Source organism: Ambystoma mexicanum, chromosome 1q, assembly GCF_040938575.1.
Source record: "Ambystoma mexicanum isolate Mex_15411 chromosome 1q, UKY_AmexF1_1, whole genome shotgun sequence".
Taxonomy (NCBI): Eukaryota; Metazoa; Chordata; class Amphibia; order Caudata; family Ambystomatidae; genus Ambystoma; species Ambystoma mexicanum.
In genome coordinates this window covers 35408667-35429243 of record NC_090922.1, presented here as the reverse complement: position 1 = coordinate 35429243, position 20577 = coordinate 35408667, and the positions used below count along the sequence as shown (strand labels likewise).

The window sequence follows — 20577 nt, the reverse complement described above, 5'->3', positions numbered from 1 at the left end:
AATGTGGACATTTTATTTTGATTTGGACAAGATGAGAGAATTTGTGTTGCATGAGTTTTTGAAAGGTTTGAAATAAACCAAAGAAAACATTTACAAATGGGGGAGATAAAAGAATGATTACATATTACGACCTTGCAAACCTCACTTTACCACCCCCAGACAGACAGATTGGTAGAGAGATTTAATAAGACCCTTAAGACAGTCTTGAGAAAACTGGTTGATGAAGAGGGAAAAGATTGGGATCGGATGATACCCCGGGCCCTGTTTGCAATGAGGAAACCTCCTCAGGCTTCTACTAGGTTCTCTCCCTTTGAATTGCTATAAGGTAGTGTACCCAGGGATGTCTTGGATATGCTCTGAGAGACCTAGGAAGAAACAGAGGAAGCATCAATATGCTTATCCCAAACACCCACTCGATTGCGAGAACACGAGATTTGTACGAACATTAGTCCAGGCACATATGGAGAAAGCTCAGGCCCAACAAAAACAGGACTATGATTAAAAAAAAAAAAGGTGAACCCCTGCTCCTTCTCTGTGGGCCAGAAAGTGTTAGTTCTCTTACTCAGTTCTGAGAACAAACTCGTAAAGTGGCACAGACTCTATGAGATAATAGAACAAACAGGTACATGCACGCATAGGGGAGCACAACCGAACAAAAGACAGAAAACCCATCTGTATCATATTAACTTCTTGAAAGAGTGAAAGGAAAATCCATCGGCTGCCACATCATCCATATTATCCTGTCTAGTACTTTATCGAAAGAGAAACAGGGAGATTTAAATGATCTTGTCAATGCTTTACCGGATGTATTTTGTGAAAAACCTGGTAGGGTGCAGGGTACGATATATAAAAAAATCCAAAAGGGAAGGTAGTACATGTAAAACCCTGTCAACTTTCTGAGCCACAGAGAAAAATAGTAATTGATGAAGTTGAGAGTATGCTACAAGCCAACATTATAGAACCCTCCTTAAGTCTGTGGTCCTCCCCAATTGTTTTGGTGACAAAACCCGACCAATCTTGGCGGTTTTGTATAGATTTCAAGCAGGTCAACGCCATCTCTGCCTATGACGCCTCTCCCATGCCTCAAAGCAATAATTTGATAGATAAGCTAGGAGGTCAGTATTCTTATCCACCCTGTACCTGACCAAGGGTTATTGCCAGGTCCCAGTACATGGACTGGACAAAGAAAAAACTGCCTTCTCTACCCCAATAGGACTATTTCAGTTCAAAGTCCTCCCTTTCACTCCCCTGAGCAGCTAGTTGACAGCAAAATCTCTGCAGCCGCCTTTCTCTTGCAGGCGTACCCGGGCATCATCTCCTCTACGTCCAACACAGTACACCAGGGCTCGCTACTAGATTGGGCCCTTGTGTGCCTGCTGGAGGTGCTTGCCCGACAGCTCCTGACACCCGAAGCGGTTAGTGCGGCCTTGTGTCCCTGAGGCTCAAGTGGCCAGCCGCGTTGCGTGAGGAGGCGGGTGGGGCTGCTGGGGGCACTGGTGATCCTTTGCCCTTGTTGATGTGGACCCGGGCCTGCAGCAGTCCATATTGCAGTGGGAACTGTTAGGGAGATTTATCATTTTTATGCTTCATCCCCTCTCCATCCGACCAACTCCCCCATTCTCCCTCACCAGAGTGTGGGACTGCTTGAGCAACTACCAACTAAGCAGTGGCCTTTGAAAAGTATCTTAACGTATTCCTATGTGTTTTAATTATATGTAGTAAGTGATTTAAGGTGACTAATATAAATATAATAAATCTATATTTTAATATACATTGATGTGTGTTTCTTTGGAAGTGTATTGCTTAGATTCAAAATAATTACCTACAGCTCACATCTTCCTCTTAAGATAAGCCTGACTGCTCTGCCACATTACCAAGGTTCCAGCAGTAGTACAGACTGATACTAAGAGTTGGGGATCTACAAACCGCTGGTATAGTTGACTGAAGTGTGGCTACCAAGTAGCACATGTAGAAAAACTCCCCTAATAGGCTCCAGGTCCCTGTAAGGGAGATTTTGTTTCTGGGAATTCTGCACTGCTAAAGGCAAGACATCTCCTGTTGTGCATGGGTTGAGGGACGCCTCACTCCTGGATGTTTTTTTGCGGTCTGGAGCATACCTGTAGAGTGCCTCGTTGGCAATCCTAGAATTGGTGCTTGACTGGGCTGGTGGTTGGCTGGTCTGTTCGAGCGTGGTACAGTGCAGTCCATACCCAACTATTTTTTTTGGAATGGCTACTGGTTTGCCTGGTGGTGGGGTATACCCGCTGGAGGCCCAACTCACACTGGCAATGACAAAGAGGGCTGCAAAAAAGCGTGGCCCGATGGATTCTTTTGCCAGCACCCCTGGTAAAGAAGCAAATGCTGTCTCTGCTGCTCCTGGTGTTGACGCCTGCAGGGATGGAAACTTTGATGGCGGCAATGCAGTCTGGTTTCGTCTCAGTTAATACCAAGCTGGTTGATATTATTGCAAATATCAACTCCCTTAAGGCTCGAATGTATAAAGTGGGTGCATTACCGAAACTGAAAAAAGGATTGGGCACCTTGAGGATATATTATAGTTGGGGGGCTGAATTGTTAGTGTGGTTGCCGGGACTGTGGTTGAAGTGTCAGTGGTGTGGTGGGAACGGATGGTGCAGAGGTTATGCCCAGGGAGCCCCGGCAGGGTCCCCATCCCTTCCCAGAGGGAAAAGCTGTAACGCAGCCCAGGCAGAGCTCCAGGGTGGGTTTGTGGGGACAGTCGACCCACATGGGAGACAAGCGCCCAAGGCTTGGGACATCAACCTTGAGCGTCCTGGATCTATGGCTGGGCTGCATTAGAGCTTTACCCTCCGGAGAGGGGTGGAAACCTTGGCGGGGGATCCTGGAACTGCCTCTGTGCTTGGGGATGGTCGGTCAACCCACATGGGAGGCAGCCACCCAAGGCTGGGGACATCACACCTGACCATCCTGGAGCTCGGGCTGGCCTCTCTTTAACAGCTTTTCCCCACCAGGGGGCACCGGCATTGTGCCAATACCTGGAGGGAAAAGCTGTAACGCAGCCCAACCAGAACTCCAGGACCGTTACAGGTGATATTCTTTGGACATCCGTCTCCCATGTGGGTTGACCATCCCCAAGCAAAACGGCAGTCCCTGTCCATTCCTGGAGGAAAAAGCTGTAACGCAGCCCAACCAGAGCTACGGGCTGGCCTTGAGGATGGCCGACCCCCATGAGAGAGGGCCGCCCAAGGCCAGGGACATCACCCCGACCATAAGAAGTTCCTCTTCCTAGGCCCTTTGGTGTACCAGTGATTTAGTCTTTTCCCTTTGCGCCCACGTTAGTGCACCGACACATGTGTGGTACCGTTTCTTTTTGTCGGGATACCTGTGGGAACATGGGAAGGTAGGATATGTTGTTGCCGCCGTGTTTCGGTGGTCTCCTGTTGGCAAAGGTCTGGAAATTGTGGGGGTTTTCTCCACTTTTTGAGGTTTGCACAGCCTTGTGGATGATAAATTCTAGGGCGATTGGTGAAAGTCAGATCTCTTTAGATTCCCCCAGGTTTCTTCTTTTCAGAAATGTATGGGGTTCCCCGTTTTCTTTGGGGGCTGTGGCACCCGAGGTCCAAATCTGTGGCTTGACCAGATGGCAAAATCCAGTCTTCACTAAGGCGTTTGACGTATCAGTCGTTTAGCCTTCTACGATCTTTGCCTTAATGCCAGTAAGACAGAGATCCTTCTCATTGTGACCACTTCGCCCGCTTTCCCTCTCAAACTGTGGCCGCCCTCTTTGGACCTTCTTCCGGCACCTTTGTGTGAGGCAAAAAACGTTGGTGTGATCTTCGACTCCACTCTGTCCTTCTCTCCTCACATCACAGAACTTGCCAAGAAGGCCCATTTCCAACTGCACCTCCTCAGGGTTATTCTTCCTTTTCTCACTTTCCCCCAGAAGCTCACTGTCTCCAGAGCCCTGGTTCTCTGTAGGCTGGATTACTGCAACAGCCTCTTTCTCAATCTGCCTTCCTCGACTCTCTGCAACTAATCCAGAACAGGACTGCAAAGATTTATCCTGGCCTCAAGCCCAGGGACCGTATCTCTCCAGCCCTGAAATCCCTCATCAGTAGGACCAAGATGGATGATTTGGGTACAGAAATTTGAAATGGCATTGGAATGTAAAGATATAACGACACCGAGGAAGATGGCAACCAAGGATACCTGGACCTGCCTAATGTGGCTGGAGTGGAGGTGCGCAAAATGGAAAGAGAAACTGCCCTGACCACCGCCACATGCTCAATCTCAAACAGCTCAACATCAACCACCAAAATCAGACCCAAGAAGAAAAAAACTTGACCATGGATGAATCCGGGGATGAACATGACAGTGTAGCGGCAGCATTTGAAACAGGCCAAACAAAGAAGAAAGGCAACATTCACCTCATTTCAGCCTTAGAACAGGGTGGAAATACATCAAAGAAACAGAGGAGACCAAAGTGCCACATAAAAATACAAGGTCAGGAAACCGTGATGACCATTGATACCGGTACTTCCGTAAATGTGATGCCAGTGGAGATATTTAAGTGGATGTAACCGCAGACGGAACTCAAAAGCACGGACACTTTATTTTTCGCATATGGGTGCAAGACACCGTGACATGTTGTGGGACCATTCCGAACGACGCTGAGCAGAGGAGAGAAAGTGATCAGGTCCAAAGTTTACATCATGAATACAGGCATTGAGGGCGTACTCAGTTGGGAGTCAGCAGAAGAATTGGGGATAATCAAATTAATCTGCGACATTGCAGACTCCACAGACATCAGCAACTTACTCACAAAACATCCCAGGCTTCTAAAGGGCATAGAGTGCCTGAAAGGTAAACTCATCAAGTTACACATTGACCCAACAGTGGAACCCAAAGCGGTGCGGCACAGAAGGACACCTTTTCAAATGCAAGATCTAGTTGCCAAGGAGTTACACGAAGGCAGACATCATAGAACCAGTATCGGGCCCTACACCATGGGGGTCCCCCATGGTCGTCACTAACAAACCAGAACAACCGGCGAAAGTGCAAATCTGCATTGACATGCGTCTCCCTAATGCAGCCATCAGAAGAGAACGACACATTAAACCCACTTTGGATGAAATTGTGACAGACCTCACAGGATCCCAGTTCTTCTCGAAAATAGATCTCAATGCTGGATGTTACCAGTTGAAGCTACACCACGAATCAAGATATATCATGACGTTTTTGACACACCTAGGCCTGAGACGGTACAAAAGATTGAGCTTCGGAATATCCTCAGCAGAGGAAGGGTTCCAGCAAGCAATCCAAGAAGTCACCCAAGGAATACCCGGAGTCCTAAACGTCAGCGATGACATCCTCATCCATGCCAGCAATAAAGAGGAACACCTACGCAGACTGGAAATTGTACTCACCAGACTAGAAATGGCTGGAATTAACATCCACAGAGAAAAGTGTGAATTCCTGAAGGAAGAAATACTTTTTTGGATACGTATTCAACAACAATAGCGTGTCCACTAACCCTCTCAGGGTGGCAGATATCAAATGGGCATCTCCTCCCACCACACCGACTGAGGTACGCAGCTTCCTAGGCATGGCAATGTATTGCAGCAGGTTTATTCCAAACCTGGCAACCATTTTGGAACCATTGAGGGAGCTGACCAAGGCCAACACCAAGTGGGACTCGAACACCCACTGTGATGCCTTCAAATAAATCAAGACCTCACTGTCGGCAGACACTACCATGGCGTACTATGACGCCATGCTACAACCAGAACGAAATGTGGACGGCACCCCTGTGCGACTGGGAGCCATCCTGGTCCAGTCGTCACACACAGGAGAGGACAGGCCAATCGTGTATCGATCACCAGCTCTGACACCAATGGAGCAGTGATACTCACACATAGAGAAGGAGGCCATTGCAGTTGTATGGGGTTGCAAACACTTCCATCTGTACCTGTATGGGCAAATGTTCATGGCGTACACTGATCACAAGCCTCTGCTGCCTATATTCACAGGGTCTTCCCCGCCTGCCAGAATCGGAAAATGGCTGCTGCACATCCAATATCCAATAATATGACTTTGAATTGGTGTACCAAGCGGGGCAGCAAACCCAGCAGACTTCCTGTCCAAGAGCAGCAAAACCAGGTGAGGTAACGATATCCTAATGGCAACGCAAGTTTACCCCTGCTGTCACATCGTAAAGAATGCAGTACTTGCAGGAGAGTGGAAGTAATTCCTCCGGAACGGCCACAATCGCACAGCTGCAGCCAGGGATATTACCAGTGTGTCAAGAACTATCAGTGACAAGTGAGGGGCTGATCCTAAGAGGCACGCACATCCTAATACCCACAGCCTACAAGACCGTATCATCACGCTGGCACACGAAGGTCACCAGGAGATAGTCAGAACACAGGCCAGAATACGACACAGGTGCCCCAAATTGATGAGAAAGTGGAAAGCACCATAGCCTCCTGTCACCCATGCCAAGTGACCGGGGCACCCCGAGACCCGAACCAATATGTTCTGCGAAAAGAGCCACAGCATGGTGGGAAGCAATCAGCATCGATTTCTGCATGGCACAGGAAGGAAGTTTATTATATTTCCAATATCCAGTTTATCTGCTTCAGAAAATAATTTCAGCAGGGTGCGCTGTACATCGATGCCTGTCGACTCGATGTCCCTCTGAGGCCTCCGTCTTGATGTCAACGTCACTGAAGGGATATATAGCGTGCACAGTGCCCGTTGGCTTCAGTTCCGTTATTCCGCAATAACGCTTCGGATACGGTACGCTTCATTCCTTGTGAAATTTTCGAGTAATAGTTGAAAATCTTCGAAAGATGGCTTCCTCATTGGCGTCTTCCATTCCAAAGTCTGGTTTCAAAAGTGCCGTGACTGCGGTTGGAAGATGTCCGTTACGGACCCCCACAGTATATGCTTGTGGTGTCTGGGTTCCGCTCATCCGTCATCGGAGTGTGAGGACTATGACGTCGAAGGCCCTGAGAGAGCGCAGAGGGAAGCTCACGGCAGGTAGGACCCATAAATCCTCTTTGACTCCATCATAAAGTTCTGATGAGTTGAGAACTGTTTCTCCTCGCCATAAGGAAAATAAATGATCCCAATCACATAGTGGTTCCAACCACTCATCGTCTAGTCATTTGAAGAAACAGCGCCATAGGTCGCCATCTTCCACGTCTTCGAGTTACTCTCCGGAATGGGTCGTATGCCCCACTAAATCTGGGAAGAGTTTAGGCTTAAAATGTTGAAGGTGTTCGAGAATGCGGCCTTGACCCCATTGAGTGCACCCAAAAGCCATGCTCCAGTCGAAAGACCTGAAAAGCATAAAAGCTGTGCTCCTTCGGGCCCGGCGGGCAAAACTACTCGAGAGTGTTCGAAAGATCCCTTGAGTCGAGGAAAAGTCCCTTCGAGGACAGAATCGTCAACACCATCGCCGCCGGGAGATTCTACATCAACGCCGTTGGGGTCAAAAGATGCATCCTCGACGCCATTGGCGCAGATAACTCATGAAAAGCCATTAACGCTTCAAGCGTCAAACTCTTCGACGGCACAGGTGTCGAAGCCATAGATGCAACCATCAAAGCCGTCGACGATTTCGGCTCCTTTGTTGACAAACATCATGACTCCATCGAGTTTTATGGAGAAGACATATACCCCTTTGCCCAGGGTTGATTATTTCAAGTCACTCTCCTCTATTTATAAGGATGCAGAGCCATCTTCAGATGAATCTAGGCCTTTTGGCCTCCAATATGGTACGCTATCAGTTCCAGAATTATTAATTTTTGAAGAATCCAGAATAAAGAATCTACAAGAGTGCCTGCATGATGCCAGTGGTTTAGACACCTCACCAGAGCTAGAGTTTGGCAGGTCAGACCCCAGGGATCATGCAGAGGTTACCTACAGACAGTTGATGTCAAGGTTTATTGAATATATGGGTTGGGCTAGACCATGCTGAGTGTTTGAACAAGATGACTTGACTGACATATTGGACAGGGGACCTCAAAAAGATCCTAATGTGCCATTCCACGCAGCTTTGCAAAAGCACGGAGGTACAAATTGGAAGGCATTGGAAGGCACCTGAAATCAATCCAGCTGTCAACAAGAAGTTGACCTCAAAATACAGGGTATCAAGTAGTGACCCTTTTTATTTATCAAAACACCTGACACCAGAAAGTTTGGTGTTACAAGCTGCCACCTCAACCACTCGACAAAATGCATACCCTACAATCCCTCCTGATAGGGATGACAAGCGTTATGACGTCCTAGCCAAAAACAATTTTTTTTCCGGCTGGAAGTATGGGCTTGAAATCGGCTAATGCCACGTGCACGTTGGCAAGCTTCACTCACACCCTTTGGGAGTGGATTTCCATGTTGGCTGACCATATCCCCAAAGGGGAAAGAACAGAACGAGACAAGTTTTTAAACATTGTCAAGGATGGGAAGATGCAATGTGCGAATCCCTCCAGACTGGTCTCGACTCTTCCGACAGTATCAACAGAGCAATGGCGGCTAGTACAGTTATGCGCAGGTTTGCCTGGTTGAGAAAGTCAGGATTTGCTCCAGACGTACAATCCAGACTGCTCAACATGCCCTTTGACGGCACTCATTTATTCAGAAAGAAGGCTGATGAGAGTTTGGAGAAACTGCAAACTTCAAAGGCAGAAGCCAAATCCCTTGGTGCTGCGATCAGACAACCTCCAAATCGCCCCAGAGGTACGCTTTGGAGAGGTAGGTCCTTTTGTCACTACTCCACATTTGGAAGAGGCAGAGGACTGTCCGTACAAAGAGGCCAGAGAAGATTTCCCTGTGGTGGACGGGGAAGAGATACTAAGACCGCAACAGCAGAGGCTACTTTGCCATCAGCCACTGCGTCAGCCGCCCCAAAACCTCTGTGAGGACTTAGCACACAAGACTGCAGTGGGGGGCAGATTGTCACCGCATCTCACACAATGGCAGGCTATTACTTCAGATGCATGGGCATTGGAAACAGTTGCCCAAGGTTACTGCCTTCCCTTTCTAAAAAAGCCTCTGAGTCATCCACCGGGGAACAGCTCTTAAAAAGTTGCAGATCCGCTCCTTATGCAGGAAAGACTAACCCTGCTAGAGAAAGATGCTATAAAACTAGTACCTGTAGCGGAGAGGAACAAGGGTTGGTACTGTCTGTACTTTCAAATACCAAAGAAGGACGGAGGATTGAGACCCATCTTGGACTTAAGTGACTTGAACAAGTTCCTCAGGAAGGACAAGTTCAAGATGGTAACTTTCTCAGATCGTTCAGGCCTTCCAGCTTCAGGATTGGATGGTATCATTGTACCTTCAGGATGCTTACGTTGATGTGCCGATTCTTCACAAGCACAGACAGTACCTGAGGTTCGCCGTTGGCGGTTCTCATTATCAGTTTCGGGTCCTGACATTTGGGCTGACCTCCGCCCCAAGGGTTTTCACCAAGTTGATGGTGGTTGTGGCAGCGGGTCTCAGGAGAGGAGGAATTCACATTTACCCCTAGGCGGACGATTTGCTGATCAGGGCCATATCCCCCAAACAGGCCCCGAAACATCTCAACTTCACCTTGCAAACTGGGCTTCTCCCTCAACTTCAATAAGTCTCACATTATACCATCTCAAAGGTTCCAATTCATTGGAGCAGTCCTGGATGCATCCCTGGAAAAGCCTCCTCACCATAGGTGAGGGCTCAAGATATTCTGCAGATGGTGACCAAATTCCAGAATGCCCAGCATCTAGTGACCTTCGATTTTCTGAGGTTGCTCGGCCTCAGGGAATCCTGCATTTTTCTGGTGCCAGAGGCTCGCCTGAGAATGAGATCTCTGCAGTGGGCTCTCAGGACTCAGTGTTCCCCATTCTCAGACCTCCTACACATTCCGAGCAGAGTCTCACAGGTGCTTCGGTGGTGGGCCTGCCAGGAGAACATTTGGAAAGGAGAACCTTTTTGGCAACCATGGATGAAGATAACAATAGTGATGGACGCCTGACTCACGGGGTGGGGAGACCATGCCAATGATCTGACAATCAGCAGTCGTTGGTCTCCATCGGAGTCCAAACTACACATCAACCTTTTGGAGCTGAGGGCAATCAGACTCGCGCTGAATTTAACCCGATTTAACCATCGGGTTAAATTGGTAAAATTCCTCACAGGCAGCTTTGCTGAGCAGCAAAAAATTACTTTACATGCCGTCAGATTTTGCTAACGCTGCCGTCACATTTTGCTATCTCTACATAAATGATGCAACAAAGGGTTAAAATTGCTGAGGCACAGCTCCAATTGATAGGGAAGGACGGCGCTAAGCTACCATAGGGTTAAATTCGTTAAACTCCTCACAGGCGGCTTTGCAAGGCAGCAAAAAATGACTTTACGTGCTGCATAGATGGCAACATTCTGTGACCAAAAATCTGTAGGAATCTTAAAGTTTCAAAAATAGTAACTAGCATAATGATGATATCCCATGAAATTATGTCACATGAACTTTGGCCTTCAGTCGCCACAGAAAATGACCTAAAGTGACATATGGCCTTGAAGAGATCACAGGAAAAGACTGCCTGGTGTGGCCTATGCAAAAATCCTCTGACCCATCATTAGAAAGGAATGTACCAAATAAGTGAGCTGTGTGCCGTGTGACCAGCTTCTTCCTCATTAAGACATATAGGAGATGAGGCAACCGTCTGTGAAGAGGCTTCCCTCAGTGATTTACTTCTGCTTTCGTCAGAAGGCGACGGCCCACTGTTCATGCATACACAGAGCACCATGTCCAAAATAGAATTATTAAGCGGACTGGGAGGGGCCTTCCCAGGAGGCACCCCTGAGGTACACCAGCCACCACCTCCAAACATGTGGGACCTCCCAGCTTGGAATGTTAACAGGTTTTCTAGTTTCCTCATTCCCCAAGCATTGATATTGTAATAAAGTAGCAGAATTCTGTACTGACTGGGAGCTTTTCACACGGTCTGACTTATGGAAAGCACCATCCATTTCACAACAAGAAATAAGTTCCACTGAGATTTCCCTCAGAATCTCCCTACTTTCAGACAGGAGAAACAAAAAGGAATAATTATGTTGATCTTGAGTTGCTATGCAAGTTGCAGTAGAATTAAACTCACCTCCCTCCTTACCCGGTTCTTTGGAAGTGAGGGAGGAGCTACAAGGATGCTGATCATGCTGTGCCGGGCCTCAAGTAGTCAGGCCAAAAAAAAAAAATGTGTTACTAAAAAAATCGGTATTTGTTGCCACTAAATCGGTAGGCGGTAGGACTGCTTAAAAAGCTGTATCCCACTGCCTAAATCGGTATGGTTGGCAAGTATGCGTGCTGTCAGATTTTGCTATCGCTACATAAATGACACAACATAAGGTTTAAATTGCTGAGGCACAGCTCCAATTGCCGGGAAGGACAGCGCCAACAGAGCAGCAAAAAAATGACTTCACGTGCCATCAGATTTTGCTATCGCTACTTATATGACGCAACATTGGGTTAAAATTTATACCATAGGGTTAATACAAAAATAGGGTAAAAATTGCTAACATAGGGTTGATGCTACACTGCCCCGTACAACATAGGGTTGCCTAGGGAAAGCACAAAGTCAAAAAATGCTTACAGTAGCATTTTCTGACTGGTAGCAAAATCTGAAGTTACATGTGCTGTCAGATTTTGCTAGTGATAGCATGTTCTGATGGGAAGCATATTCTGAGGTTACACCGGCACCCTAAGCTTTCCCGCTCAGTTAAATTCCTCCCCAAAATCAAAACGATGACGTCCAAAGTCACGTGAACAAGAGTAGGCCGGCCGTTGCTATGGTCCTTTCTCGGATGGGATCTAAACACTGCCCTTTCTCCATGATTCTCTTCCTAAGCACGTAAACATCCTACGTGAAAACGTCACGACGACTTAACAGAAATACGTCAAGACCCTATAAAGGCATTTCAGAAAATGTCGGCAAACTTTAAAACAAACACACTATTCTATCGGATCTCATAGCGACTTTAAATATGTGATTGATAATGAAAACAACATAAGCCCTTTACGAAACACTCCTGTTCCGTTTCCGGGGCGGGCAAGCTGCAGCATCAGGGGAGTGCATGTGATCCAGCTCTTGGAGTGAATTGTATATGCATTTCTTTTAGCACCCATTAACTCAGTTCATTCTACCACTTTGTTGTTATATTGGTAAGAGGAGCCCTTTTGCAACCTCTGGAAATGCACGTTGAAGTAAGAGGCTGAAGCTGTAATTCCTTGTATTATATTCATAACATGTTGAAATTAAACATTGTTAGTACGTGACTTTCTAAACGACAAGGCCGCCTGTTGTTGGTATTATAGACACAGTAGCTGCGCCGAAGCATATTTACGGTGCAGTTCAGGCTCTAGGAGGCTAACAGAGGCAGTGACTGCTGCTCCCCGCCCACATTTACGCAAGGCCACGACGCGTATTTTAAAGCACAAAGCTAGCGGTTTATGGTTGCTAAGTCTGCATGATCTTTGCAACCAGAGATAGCGCCGCTGTCCTAGATATACCACAGCTGTTGTAGGTAGTCCTGGATGTGCAAAATATGTGTCACCTCAGTGATAGCTCTGCTGTAAAATACAGCAGAGCTAGTACTCAGGTGACCCATATTTTGCAAAAACCGCAGAGGACACACACAAACATGATACAGTATCGTGTGTGTGTGACCAGGGCGTTTAGTATTTTGGTTTTTGTTACCGCAGCAACCCTAGTGCCCAGCAGCTTCATTTCTGCCTTCTACAGAGCACCGCAAATCCGAGAAACACATTGCACGGGATGTGATGAAGCACTGGCTGCGAGATTGTTGAGGGGTTTGTTTGCTAAAGGGCATTAAAGCGGCAGTCTCCCCATTTGGACTGAAAGGGCTGGGCCAATCAGTCCGCGGCAGGCAGATTTAAAAGTAGAAAAAAATGACACACGATTGCGAGTAGCTAAAGTTCTGTCTTTAGAGCAGTGTTCTCCGCCAACACCTTCATGTAATTGACTAAAAGAAGACCATTAGTGGCCAATCACATGGAGGCGTGGGCAGAGATGCTCGGATCCCGGAAACTCCACGCTCTTGGCAGGAGAGACGGATAAGAGCGTAAAATCCGAGAGTCTCTGGGTTAAACCCGGAGGTTAGGCAGGTATGGCTGCTACACACACCCTGCTCTGGTGTGTGTCTTGTCTGTCTGTCTCTCTCTCTATCCTGCGTTGGCTAATGATTGCAGAGTGTACTGTCTCCAGTTCCAACTCTGAAAGTCGTTATTCCCCAGGACAAATGGTTGCAGATCCGGTATTTTCTGAGTCTAATGACCCTTCTATGGATAATAACTGCAGCCACAGCGTCTGTTCTTGGTCTAATGGCTGCATCCCGGTGAATAGAGCAGACACTACCTTCTCTAGCGCTAATGGTAAACGCCCATCACATCATCTGGCTGGAGCGAATGAGTGCAGACACAATACCTGCTCCGGAGCTAATGGCTTCTGATACAGCACGTCATACCTGCTCATCAGCTACATCTGACAATACTGGCCCTGCGGCAAATAATTGCAGACACAGTACCGCATCTGGGATACGGAATCCAGACATAGTACCGGCTAATCAGTTACATATGACAAAATATCTACCCTGGGGCTTATAACTACGGACACAATACCTGTTCTGCACAGTACGTATTCTGGGGCTAACAATTCCAGTCACAGTATCTGCTCTGGAGCTAATGGTATTTAACATAATACCTGCTCATGAGCAAATCTGGGGTCAATGACTGCAGCAACAGTAAAAACCCCAGGCACCCTTTCCTTCTTGTGTGTCCTTTCCCATTCCTAATTCACCTCTGACACCTCACTCTCTGAAAAGAACATACAGTGTAAAGAAGTGATCAGTAGGTATAAACCATCGTGCCACAATTCTCAAAAAATGTTTGGTGCAACTGATGGGATGCTCATTCACTTCACTTGTGCCAAAAAGGTGGTGAACCGTGCACAAAGGACATTTAAATGTGTACATTATAGTTGTGCAAATTTAGGTGCTCTTTTCCCACCAAATGCACAACTGCGCAAGGCAGAGGGTGGAAAGGGGGTCCTGGGCAATTTCACGCAAGTTCCGATTTTCAAAAGTGGTGCACTTTCCAAAGCACAGGGAAAAGAAAACATTTCCCTCTGCCCATTTGGAACAGGCGCAGGGGAATATCAAATGTATGGGTAGGTCACTTATGATCCGTTCATGCAATGAGTGAGTGAATGTTGAACAAATAATGTGTGTGTGTGTTTGTTCGTGCTCGGCCAGGGAGCTGATTTTGGCTGGTGAGGGCAGCACAGTAACAATGCACTTTAAAAAAAAATGTATTTTACTGGCATTTTCAACAGTAAGAATACATGTGACCCCCTCTCCCCATCCCTTCTCACCCTCCTTCTTCTTCTTCCCTCTGCCTCCCTCAATCCCAACACATGTAACCAACAACACACCCAGTCCTGTTCCCTGCCCCAGAGTCCATAAACTATGTAGACGGCTCCCAGTCCCAAGTTTCTGTGAGTGTCCAGCTCTCTCGCCAGCCGTTGTACAGGCCCTTGCACCGTTTGAGAACGCCCCCCATAGTCCTCGTCTGCCCTAGAAACTTGAGCCATATCTCCTCCCAGCTACCTGTGAAGGTGCCCTCTCCAAGTGGACCGAGTACTGACACCAGCCCCAGCAATCTAATTTTTATCAGGCACCATGTGGTCCGCGGGTCCCGCTTCAAGTGATGCAGGACAATGGGCCTCATTACGAGTTTGGCGGTAACCCTGCCGGTGCTACCGGCGGGTTGCCGCCGGACTTGTAACATTTTACCGGCGCCTGACTTCCTGGTGCCACCTGGACATTAGAAGTCCAGGCGGTGCCAGGAAGTCAGGCACCGGATTTCGTAATTCCCCATTCCCACAGAGTTACATAGGACTCTATGGGAGTGGGGAGGCGGAAGTGACGGCACTATTGCTAACAGTGCCAGCGGTTCCGTGAAGAGTCTGCCTACCATGGCCGCTGCACCAAGCAGGGTCAGACCTGTCGGGCACAGCGGCCCCGGCATGCAAACTTGTACTTTGCCAGTCCGGAAACAAGGGTGCCGGTAAGCTTTCCGGCACCCTTGTTTCCGGACCAGCAAGATCGTAATGAGGCCCAATGTCCCAGTCTGAGAAAAACCTGTGGTGATCCCCTTGAATCAAATGGGTCACCCACTCCAGTGCCACAAAGTTCCAGATTTAACTAACCCATTCGTTTTCTGTGGGGGTAGCTTTTTGTTTCCATTTGTGTGCCACCACAAGCGTTGCTGCTACTATTAGGATGACATATGTCTTTCTTTGAGCTTACGAGGCTAGATTTGCCAGAACCCCGGCCACTCCCAGGATGGCCATCCCTGTGTTGTCCAGCATCTGACTCAAAATACTAATCATTGCTGCACAGGTCATGTCCCCATAAGGCTGTATGACTGGGCATTCCCACCAGGTATGCTTCCACAATCCCAGTTCCCCACATCCCCTCCAGCAGAGCGCTGACACAGTTGGTTAGAATCTATGTCGTTTTTCTGGGTGAGATGCAATTGGACCATTATCTTAACCCACATCTCCTGAATCTGGATAACCTGCGTGAACTTGGATATATGCCATAACTAAGTCCAAGGTTCCCCCTCCAGCGGCTGCCCCACTGTAGTTTCTCACTGCTGCATATAGTGCCATGCCTGGCTCCTTGCTCCTTCTGCTATAGTCCCATATAACGCCCCTACTAAATGCCTGTTCATGTGTCTATTGTTACAAACCGTTCAAAAGGCGTGAGATCCATGGTGGTCGCTGACCTGACCTTTGGGCTCGTAAGCCAGAGAGTAGTGATACCTTTCCCCCTCATCTAGCCCGAAGTCCTGCTTGCACTGTGTAAAGGATGGAGGACCTGATTCACAGAAGCGCTTTATAATGGTGCAATCCAATAGGAAAACATTCTGTGAATCAGGCCCTTAATGTCCTGAACCGAGAACATGCCACGTAGGTCGTGGCACCCTACCACCTCCCACCCATTGAAGGCACCCCTTTCTATTCCTGCTGTGAACTGGGGATTCCTAAACCGCAACGTCAGCGGGGAGGGGAAGGTGGTCAAGTTCACCCTCCGCACCAGCTCATTCCATGAATCCCCCACTAGGGCCTCTATCCTGCTACAGTACATCTTTGCAGGTCTATCCACCTTGGGTCGCCAGAACACCTCGTCCAGTGGCGAGCCCACCACTGTTTTGTCAATTCGAAGATCCCTGAATGAAATCCCAATTAACTCTTGAACAAATGAGTATACTTTGTATCGGAGTGGCTGCGTGCTTGAGAAGGCACATTTTCGAAAATCTACGAGGGCTGGGCACGTTACAAAGGCAACATTCACAAACTTATAACACGAAAGCTAAATGAATGACACCTTTTCTAATTGTAACGATGGTTCTCGAGTGCTGGTCGCATTATAAAAGCAACTTACAGAGACTCATTAGATTGCGATGAAATGAATGCTAATTGCTATTAATATCTCTGAGTGCTGGGCACGATATTCAAAGCATTATAAAGTGAAACATAACAAGGCGTACTTTAAACAGAAGTTTAACAAATGCAAGGGAATTTAATACAAGTGAAACAATTGTACGTTGTGCTCTAGAGTGAATGGAACTTTGGCGATTAATGCTATAATAAATGATTGAACTACAACTTTCTGGTAATTATATTCTTGTACCAAGACCAACCACTGCCATAGGGTGCAAGTGTGGCACGAACCTTTAAGAAATCTTGAAAATATCCTTCTATATTGCAAGCAAATTTTGGGGAAGGGAACTCTGAGGTTAAATTTGCTTTTGTAGTTGGAACTGTGTTATGGAACTTGGGGAAGGGAACCCCGAGTATTGGTTAACTTTATATCTGAACTTAAGGCAATCCTGAGAAATATTTTTAACTGCTTTATACTTGTGGAAGGGAGCTGAAAGAAAGCCGTGAGCTAGACAGAGCTCCAAACTTTGTGTTTAAGACTGTTTTGTTGGTTGCTGACATCTGTAGGGAAGGCATGGTATCAAAATAAGATAGACCCAAGTGACCACAGTTCAAGGGTGTTTATTGAACTCTATCAAGAGTGTGATAAATGCCCATCTAAACCTAAATCTAAGGTGGGAGCAAGCTACGGCCATCAAATAATGATAATGCAGTCCTAGCGGAGTCAAAATAAAGGGGCCTATACTAAAAAAAAACCTATTGCCAATCCTTACTCCTAATTTACAACTAGTGTGGGGAAATGTTCATGAAAAAGAAGGAAGTGTTCACAAAATGATAAGTCAGATGTTCAGGCCGTTGGCCTCCCTTCCCCACGTTTTCAGCACAGGATAAGGCGGTTCACTCGAGCATAGCACACTCTTGGGCTTCTTCGCCACGAGGACACAGTTCTAATACAAGCATCACGGCCTTCTATGCCCAAGTCTCTTAAGTTATCAAAAGTCTCTAGATCCAGAGGGCCTGATGTATCAAACAAACAAAAAGTTCCTTTCCAAGTATTCAAGTAGGGCGATGCACTCTTCACCCTGGATCCCCCCAGCCGGGCTCAGATCCCCTTTTCTACCACAATCCTTTCTCAGGTGACTCACGGTTCATCCCGGAGGCTCCTCAGCCGGGCTCAGACCAATTACAGTTCGTATTAGCTACCGAAGACTTTGGTATGTGTACAGGGTTTGGCTTGACCCATTGCAGGACCACTTCGATTTCACAGTTCACAATTTTACACTCTCATTTGGATACCTAACAGAGACCTTCGAATGTCCACCCACGTGGCGCCAGACCACTCTGTACATGACATCTACCTGGGTTTCAAAAATTTCAGTCACTCCTTGGATATTCAATTATATTTGTGTCGCTCATCACATACGCCTTGCACTCTGTTCTTTGCAGATTTCGTCATACAATGTTGCCGCTTGCAACCTTGGTTCTAACACAGACCGGTCTGCTATCAGTCTCCCCGACTCACCGTCTGTGCTGACTTTACTGGAGTGGCTTTGTTGTAGGAGCCAAGGACAGTACCATGGTGGCAAACTCTCCTGCCTGCCCCAGTTATCGATGCAGGAGAGCCCTGGGTACCTTCGACACACATTGCACATTTCTTCAGCTTTAATTCCCGGTCTTGATTCTTATTCTGGAGTGCTCGTGAAAGTTGTGGTTTCCTTCCTTTGAAAACGTTAAGGCCAATTCCCACCTTTCAACCCTGTCAGTCTTTCTCCTCGTATTAAACTGCCATCTCGGAACTGCTGCTTGCTCGTGTGTTTTGCCTTGCTCAGAGTGTGCTTTCGTGCTCCTCCTTTTATCCGTGTGGGGAAGGGTGATGGAAGTGAGTTGTGTGTGTGTGTAATTATCAGTAATTGCCTGACCCTTGTGTTGGGACATGTCAGGTATACGGCTCTGGTGTTAGTCCGTTGTCACTCACCGTGAACTGTCCGTGAGAAAGTGTTTGTGTCGGAAAAGGGTGGGGTTGAATTCCTAGGTATCCTACCTGGTAGAATGAGGAAAAGGTGTTATTGGGAAGGGGATACGCGTCTCACGCTCCAGTGTCCTACTTCCACTCCCTGAGGACCCCTCACTCAGTGGATCCTCCCGCACTGGTCCACCCCGAGGATCTGGATCCAAAAGTGATGGCCTTGTCCTGGCCACCTGGATGACAGATCCCTGGGGACTAGCGGGTGAGACACCTTCAGGTTTCTCACACATCCTTACACATTGTATAGATTAATTGTGAGGGCAAGTATAGGTTCTGGACACAGACACATTCCTAAATTGAATTCTTGGAGTTTGATTTTCCTTAGTCTTTGTTTGGTAAGGAAATTCCACCACTGGATAGGACAAGATAGGTTCCCATCCTGACTTTTAAATTAATAAACTTGTATTGTTCATTCACAATCTGTTGTCTGTGTCTTATTCCAAGATGCCTCCACAGTACCCATTGATACCCATGAAAAAGAACACATAGTTTTCATATTGGCACACAGGTAACAACGGATAGCTTGGACCTGGACCCATCAATATTACAGGTTTCCATATCTGTCTTTCCCATTATCCAACTAACATCCTTTTTTGCAGAGCTATGCGCAATGAGGCCAATGTATTGTCACTTTTTATGTCACAAAATCCCCCTCTTGATCTTAGATGTTGGCATTTATACTACCTCACCATTTGACTTGGTTTTAGGAATTTTACATGACTGTAAAACATCTATACTAGGGTTCTAGTTCTAACAACCCAGTCTGGGATTTGCCCACTGCCCTGCTAACACTAGTCAATCTCTTCATGTGAGATAAACATGCTCTGTCCAACGTCTTCTTAGATTCATACTTAAGTTACACCCTCCAAAAGGATTGTGGGGCTGACGGATAAAAGCTTTATCTGGGTATTCATGAGATTTGCACAAGAAAATCTCAATAAATTATTCCATTGCAAGTTTCACCTCTACACAAAATTATCTTTGCGTCATGGAGCTGGAGTCCTCCTTTTTAGTTTTGTCTCTCACAGTGTGAGCCGAAAACTAATGATATGAGTTTGAAGAGTGGAGGAATGACATTGAAACCCATTTGGCAGCACTTTGCCCATGTGCCCCTCTTTTTCAAACTCCTAGGGCATAGGCATTGGTGGGCCATTTCATAATGGGACATGGTCAGCACCTGCCATTGACCTATGCTTCTGTCATTCAGATTTCAGCAGGCCACAAACACTTACACTTAAGTGTTGCTGGTCCCCTGCATGCAATTTTAAATACTCCCAAAGCGGAGTGTAAAAGTAGGGTGTAAATTAATGCGAAATCACCTTTACTCTTTACTTTTACTCTCCGCTTTGGGAGAAAAAAACATTGTGGGGATCATTTTCCCTGAAATTCGGCAGTGGGGACTCGTTTGTCATTTGTAGGCAGAGTGTAAAAGATGAGGGCAAAAGGTGGTGTACAAGCATGTACATTGCCTTTTGCCCCTTCCCGTTTGCATTCCACTGTGTAAATTGAGTCAATGCTGCCTGCCTTGTGTGCATGGCAGAGAGCGTTTGCAATGGATCCCTATGGAGCCCAACCTGCTTTTAGCTGGTGCATAAAGCCAGCAGACTCCATAGGGATCCCTGGCTTTTGCACCACCATGAAAATGCATGCCAGTGAGAATACTGGAGGATTTGTATGACGGAGAGGAAGGGAGCGGTAGAAACACAAGTTGCACTACGCCCCTACTGTCTGCCATACAGGTGAATGAAAATGGGGTGTATCATAAATGAAAGACGTGAAAACCTTATACAAGACTATTATGACTTTAATTTATGATACGCCAAGCTCAAAATTAGCTCACGCCTTCAAATATGGTTCGCAGGCAGTGTTTTATAATCGATTCCAATGCACTCTGCCTGTTCATTAGCAGGTGCTGATGAGAAGCTCTTTCCGTTAAAATCTTTGGTTTTACACCTTTGAGAAAATCTCATGCAGGCAAACTATCAAATGCTCTTCCGATATGGAGGAGGTCAGCAAAGTAGAGATGCTATCTCCACTTTGCTGCCCTCCTACATCTTGGGACGGTTA

At 47.0% G+C, this 20577-nt stretch overlaps 1 protein-coding gene across 3 annotated transcripts in view; it reads left to right on the top strand.

Annotated features, from left to right (window-relative positions):
* The first annotated feature begins 12061 nt into the window (after positions 1-12061).
* Positions 12062-20577, top strand: part of ADAT1 (adenosine deaminase tRNA specific 1) — a 528266-nt gene continuing 519750 nt past the window's right edge. The window contains exon 1 of one of the 3 annotated variants that reach the window (XM_069635460.1): positions 12062-12181. The gene's annotated coding sequence lies outside the window, so the exon portion shown is untranslated. Of the gene's footprint in view, positions 12224-20577 lie in introns of all 3 variants that reach the window. The other 2 variants (XM_069635462.1, XM_069635461.1) reach the window with 2 other exon arrangements.